A 6,568-nucleotide genomic window follows, 5' to 3' on the forward strand; every position below is an offset into this window, starting at 1 on the left:
TCGAGAAACGTAAAGCGAAACCCATCCATTGACAAGAAAAGTCCATTTATAGTCACCAATGCCTTTGTAAGCCTTATTACTCGCTTTAAATGGATTTATAATCTCATTATTGATTTTAAGTTTAATTTTTTTACATTTTTCGTTAAAACAGATTATAATAGGATGTTTCCTTTGAGAAACGTGAAGCGAAACCCATCCATTGACAAGAAAAGTCTATTTATAGTCACCAATGCCTTTGAAAGCCTTATTACTCGCTTTAAATGGTTTTATAATCTCGTTATTGATTTTAAGTTGAACTTTTTTGCATTTTTCGTTAAAATAGATTATAATTGGATGTTTCCCTCGGGAAACGTGAAGCGAATCCCATCCTTTGACAAGTAAAGTCCATTTATAGTCACCAATGCCTTTGTAAGCCTTATTACTCGCTTTAAATGGTTTTATAATCTCGTAATTGATTTTAAGTTGAAGTTTTTTGCATTTTTCTTTAAAACAGATTATAATTGGATGTTTCCATCGGGAAACGTGAAGCGAATCCCATCCATTTACAAGAAAAGTCCATTTATAGTCACCAATGCCTTTGTAAGCCTTATTACTCGCTTTAAATGGTTTTATAATCTCGTTATTGATTTTAAGTTGAACTTTTTTGCATTTTTCGTTAAAATAGATTATAATTGGATGTTTCCCTTGGGAAACGTGAAGTGAATCCCATCCATTCAAGAGAAAAGTCCAGTTATAGTCACCAATGCCTTTGTAAGCCTTATTACTCGCTTTAAATGGTTTTATAATCTCATTATTGATTTTAAGTTTAATTTTTTTACATTTTTTGTTAAAACAGATTATAATTGGATGTTTCCCTTGGGAAACGTGAAGCGAATCCCATCCTTTGACAAGAAAAGTCCATTTATAGTCACCAATGCCTTTGAAAGCCTTATTACTCGCTTTAAATGGTTTTATAATCTCGTTATTGATTTTAAGTTGAACTTTTTTGCATTTTTCGTTAAAACAGATTATAATTGGATGTTTCCCTTGGCAAACGTGACGCGAATGCCATCCATTCAAGAGAAAAGTCCAGTTATAGTCACCAATGCCTTTGTAAGCTTTATTACTCGCTTTAAATGGTTTTATAATCTCATTATTGATTTTAAGTTTAATTTTTTTACATTTTTTGTTAAAACAGATTATAATAGGATGTTTCCTTTGAGAAACGTGAAGCGAAACCCATCCATTGACAAGAAAAGTCCATTTATAGTCACCAATGCCTTTGTAAGCCTTATTACTCGCTTTAAATGGTTTTATAATCTCATTATTGATTTTAAGTTTAATTTTTTTACATTTTTTGTTAAAACAGATATAATTGGATATTTCTCTCGAGAAACGTAAAGCGAATCCCATCCATTGACAAGAAAAGTCCATTTATAGTCACCAATGCCTTTGTAAGCCTTATTACTCGCTTTAAATGGATTTATAATCTCATTATTGATTTTAAGTTTAATTTTTTTACATTTTTTGTTAAAACAGATTATAATAGGATGTTTCCTTTGAGAAACGTGAAGCGAAACCCATCCATTGACAAGAAAAGTCCATTTATAGTCACCAATGCCTTTGAAAGCCTTATTACTCGCTTTAAATGGTTTTATAATCTCGTTATTGATTTTAAGTTTAACTTTTTTGCATTTTTCGTTAAAATAGATTATAATTGGATGTTTCCCTCGAGAAACCTGAAGCGAATCCCATCCATTGACAAGAAAAGTCCATTTATAGTCACCAATGCCTTTGAAAGCCTTATTGCTCGCTTTAAATGGTTTTATAATCTCGTTATTGATTTTAAGTTGAAATTTTTTGCATTTGTCATTAAAACAAATTATAATTGGATGTTTCCCTTGGGAAACGTGAAGCGAATCCCATCCATTGACAAGAAAAGTCCATTTATAGTCACCAATGCCTTTGTAAGCCTTATTACACGCTTTAAATGGTTTTATAATCTCATTATTGATTTTAAGTTTAATTTTTTTACATTTTTTGTTAAAACAGATTATAATTGGATGTTTCCTTCGGGAAACGTGAAGCGAATCCCATCCATTCAAGAAAAAAGTCCATTTATAGTCATCAATGCCTTTGTAAGCCTCATTACTCACTTTAAATGGTTTTATAATCTTATTATTGATTTTAAGTTGAATGTTTTTGAATTTTTTGTTAAAACATATTATAATTGGGTGTTTCCCTCGAGAAACGTGAAGCAAATCCCATCCATTGACAAGAAAAGTCCATTTATAGTCACCAATGCCTTTGAAAGCCTTATTACTCGCTTTAAATGGTTTTATAATCTCGTTATTGATTTTAAGTTGAACTTTTTTGCATTTTTCGTTAATATATATTATAATTGGATGTTTCCCTTGGGAAACGTGAAGTGAATCCCATCCATTCAAGAGAAAAGTCTAGTTATAGTCATCAATGCCTTTGTAAGCCTTATTACTCGCTTTAAATGGTTTTATAATCTCATTATTGATTTTAAGTTTAATTTTTTTACATTTTTTGTTAAAATAGATTATAATTGGATGTTTCCCTCGAGAAATGTGAAGCGAATCCCATCCATTGACAAGAAAAGTCCATTTATAGTCACCAATGCCGTTGTAAGCCTTATTACTCGCTTTAAATGGTTTTATAATCTCATTATTGATTTTAAGTTTAATTTTTTTACATTTTTTTGTTAAAACAGATTATAATAGGATGTTTTCTATGAGAAACGTGAAGCGGAACCCATCCATTGACAAGAAAGGTCCATTTATAGTCACCAATGCCTTTGTAAGCCTTATTACTCGCTTTAAATGGTTTTATAATCTCATTATTGATTTTAAGTTTAATTTTTTTACATTTTTTGTTAAAACAGATTATAATTGGATGTTTCCCTCGGGAAACGTGAAGCGAATCCCATCCATTGACAAGAAAAGTCCATTTATAGTCACCAATGCCTTTGTAAGCCTTATTACTCGCTTTAAATGGTTTTAGGATCTCGTTATTGATTTTAAGTTGAACTTTTTTGCATTTTTCGTTAAAATAGATTATAATTGGATGTTTCCCTTGGGAAACGTGAAGTGAATCCCATCCATTCAAGAGAAAAGTCCAGTTATAGTCACCAATGCCTTTGTAAGCCTTATTACTCGCTTTAAATGGTTTTATAATCTCGTAATTGATTTTAAGTTGAACTTTTTTGCATTTTTCATTAAAACAGATTATAATTGGATGTTTCCCTTGGCAAACGTGAAGCGAATCCCATCCATTCAAGAGAAAAGTCCAGTTATAGTCACCAATGCCTTTGTAAGCCTTATTACTTGCTTTAAATGGTTTTATAATCTCATTATTGATTTTAAGTTCAATTTTTTTACATTTTTTGTTAAAACAGATTATAATAGGATGTTTCCCTCGAGAAACGTGAAGCGAAACCCATCCATTGACAAGAAAAGTCCATTTAAAGTCACCAATGCCTTTGTAAGCCTTATTACTCGCTTTAAATGCTTTTATAATCTCATTATTGATTTTAAGTTGAATTTTTTTGAATTTTTTGTTAAAACAGATTATAATTGGATGTTTTCCTCGAGAAACGTGAAGCGGAACCCATCCATTGACAAGAAAGGTCCATTTATAGTCACCAATGCCTTTGTAAGCCTTATTACTCGCTTTAAATGGTTTTATAATTTCATTATTGATTTTAAGTTTAATTTTTTTACATTTTTTGTTAAAACAGATTATAATTGGATGTTTCCCTCGGGAAACGTGAAGCGAATCCCATCCATTGACAAGAAAAGTCCATTTATAGTCGCCAATGCCTTTGTAAGCCTTATTACTCGCTTTAAATGGTTTTATAATCTCATTATTGATTTTAAGTTTAATTTTTTTCATTTTTTGTTAAAACAGATTATAATAGGATGTTTTCCTCGAGAAACGTGAAGCGGAACCCATCCATTGACAAGAAAGGTCCATTTATAGTCACCAATGCCTTTGTAAGCCTTATTACTCGCTTTAAATGGTTTTATAATCTCATTATTGATTTTAAGTTTAATTTTTTTACATTTTTTGTTAAAACAGATTATAATAGGATGTTTCCTTTGAGAAACGTGAAGCGAAACCCATCCATTGACAAGAAAAGTCCATTTATAGTCACCAATGCCTTTGTAAGCCTTATTACTCGCTTTAAATGGTTTTATAATCTCATTATTGATTTTAAGTTTAATTTTTTTACATTTTTTGTTAAAACAGATATAATTGGATGTTTCCCTCGAGAAACGTAAAGCGAATCCCATCCATTGACAAGAAAAGTCCATTTATAGTCACCAATGCCTTTGTAAGCCTTATTACTCGCTGTAAATGGATTTATAATCTCATTATTGATTTTAAGTTTAATTGTTTTCCATTTTTTGTTAAAACAGATTATAATAGGATGTTTCCTTTGAGAAACGTGAAGCGAAACCCATCCATTGACAAGAAAAGTCCATTTATAGTCACCAATGCATTTGTAAGCCTTATTACTCGCTTTAAATGGTTTTATAATCTCATTATTGATTTTAAGTTTAATTTTTTTACATTTTTTGTTAAAACAGATTATAATAGGATGTTTCCTTTGAGAAACGTGAAGCGAAACCCATCCATTGACAAGAAAAGTCCATTTATAGTCACCAATGCCTTTGAAAGCCTTATTACTCGCTTTAAATGGTTTTATAATCTCGTTATTGATTTTAAATTGAACTTTTTTGCATTTTTCGTTAAAATAGATTATAATTGGATGTTTCCCTCGGGAAACGTGAAGCGACTCCCATCCTTTGACAAGAAAAGTCCATTTATAGTCACCAATGCCTTTGAAAGCCTTATTACTCGCTTTAAATGGTTTTATAATCTCGTTAATGATTTTAAGTTGAACTTTTTTGCATTTCTCGTTAAAACAGATTATAATTGGATGTTTCCCTTGGCAAACGTGACGCGAATGCCATCCATTCAAGAGAAAAGTCCAGTTATAGTCACCAATGCCTTTGTAAGCTTTATTACTCGCTTTAAATGGTTTTATAATCTCATTATTGATTTTAAGTTTAATTTTTTTACATTTTTTGTTAAAACAGATTATAATAGGATGTTTCCTTTGAGAAACGTGAAGCGAAACCCATCCATTGACAAGAAAAGTCCATTTATAGTCACCAATGCCTTTGTAAGCCTTATTACTCGCTTTAAATGGATTTATAATCTCATTATTGATTTTAAGTTTAATTTTTTTACATTTTTTGTTAAAACAGATATAATTGGATGTTTCCCTCGAGAAACGTAAAGCGAATCCCATCCATTGACAAGAAAAGTCCATTTATAGTCACCAATGCCTTTGTAAGCCTTATTACTCGCTTTAAATGGATTTATAATCTCATTATTGATTTTAAGTTTAATTTTTTTACATTTTTTGTTAAAACAGATATAATTGGATGTTTCCCTCGAGAAACGTAAAGCGAATCCCATCCATTGACAAGAAAAGTCCATTTATAGTCACCAATGCCTTTGTAAGCCTTATTACTCGCTTTAAATGGATTTATAATCTCATTATTGATTTTAAGTTTAATTTTTTTACATTTTTCGTTAAAACAGATTATAATAGGATGTTTCCTTTGAGAAACGTGAAGCGAAACCCATCCATTGACAAGAAAAGTCTATTTATAGTCACCAATGCCTTTGAAAGCCTTATTACTCGCTTTAAATGGTTTTATAATCTCGTTATTGATTTTAAGTTGAACTTTTTTGCATTTTTCGTTAAAATAGATTATAATTGGATGTTTCCCTCGGGAAACGTGAAGCGAATCCCATCCTTTGACAAGTAAAGTCCATTTATAGTCACCAATGCCTTTGTAAGCCTTATTACTCGCTTTAAATGGTTTTATAATCTCGTAATTGATTTTAAGTTGAAGTTTTTTGCATTTTTCTTTAAAACAGATTATAATTGGATGTTTCCATCGGGAAACGTGAAGCGAATCCCATCCATTTACAAGAAAAGTCCATTTATAGTCACCAATGCCTTTGTAAGCCTTATTACTCGCTTTAAATGGTTTTATAATCTCGTTATTGATTTTAAGTTGAACTTTTTTGCATTTTTCGTTAAAATAGATTATAATTGGATGTTTCCCTTGGGAAACGTGAAGTGAATCCCATCCATTCAAGAGAAAAGTCCAGTTATAGTCACCAATGCCTTTGTAAGCCTTATTACTCGCTTTAAATGGTTTTATAATCTCATTATTGATTTTAAGTTTAATTTTTTTACATTTTTTGTTAAAACAGATTATAATTGGATGTTTCCCTTGGGAAACGTGAAGCGAATCCCATCCTTTGACAAGAAAAGTCCATTTATAGTCACCAATGCCTTTGAAAGCCTTATTACTCGCTTTAAATGGTTTTATAATCTCGTTATTGATTTTAAGTTGAACTTTTTTGCATTTTTCGTTAAAACAGATTATAATTGGATGTTTCCCTTGGCAAACGTGACGCGAATGCCATCCATTCAAGAGAAAAGTCCAGTTATAGTCACCAATGCCTTTGTAAGCTT

The sequence above is a fragment of the Theobroma cacao genome, chromosome 9, assembly GCF_053813885.1.
Source record: "Theobroma cacao isolate CCN51 chromosome 9, ASM5381388v1, whole genome shotgun sequence".
In the NCBI taxonomy this organism is placed as follows: domain Eukaryota; kingdom Viridiplantae; phylum Streptophyta; class Magnoliopsida; order Malvales; family Malvaceae; genus Theobroma; species Theobroma cacao.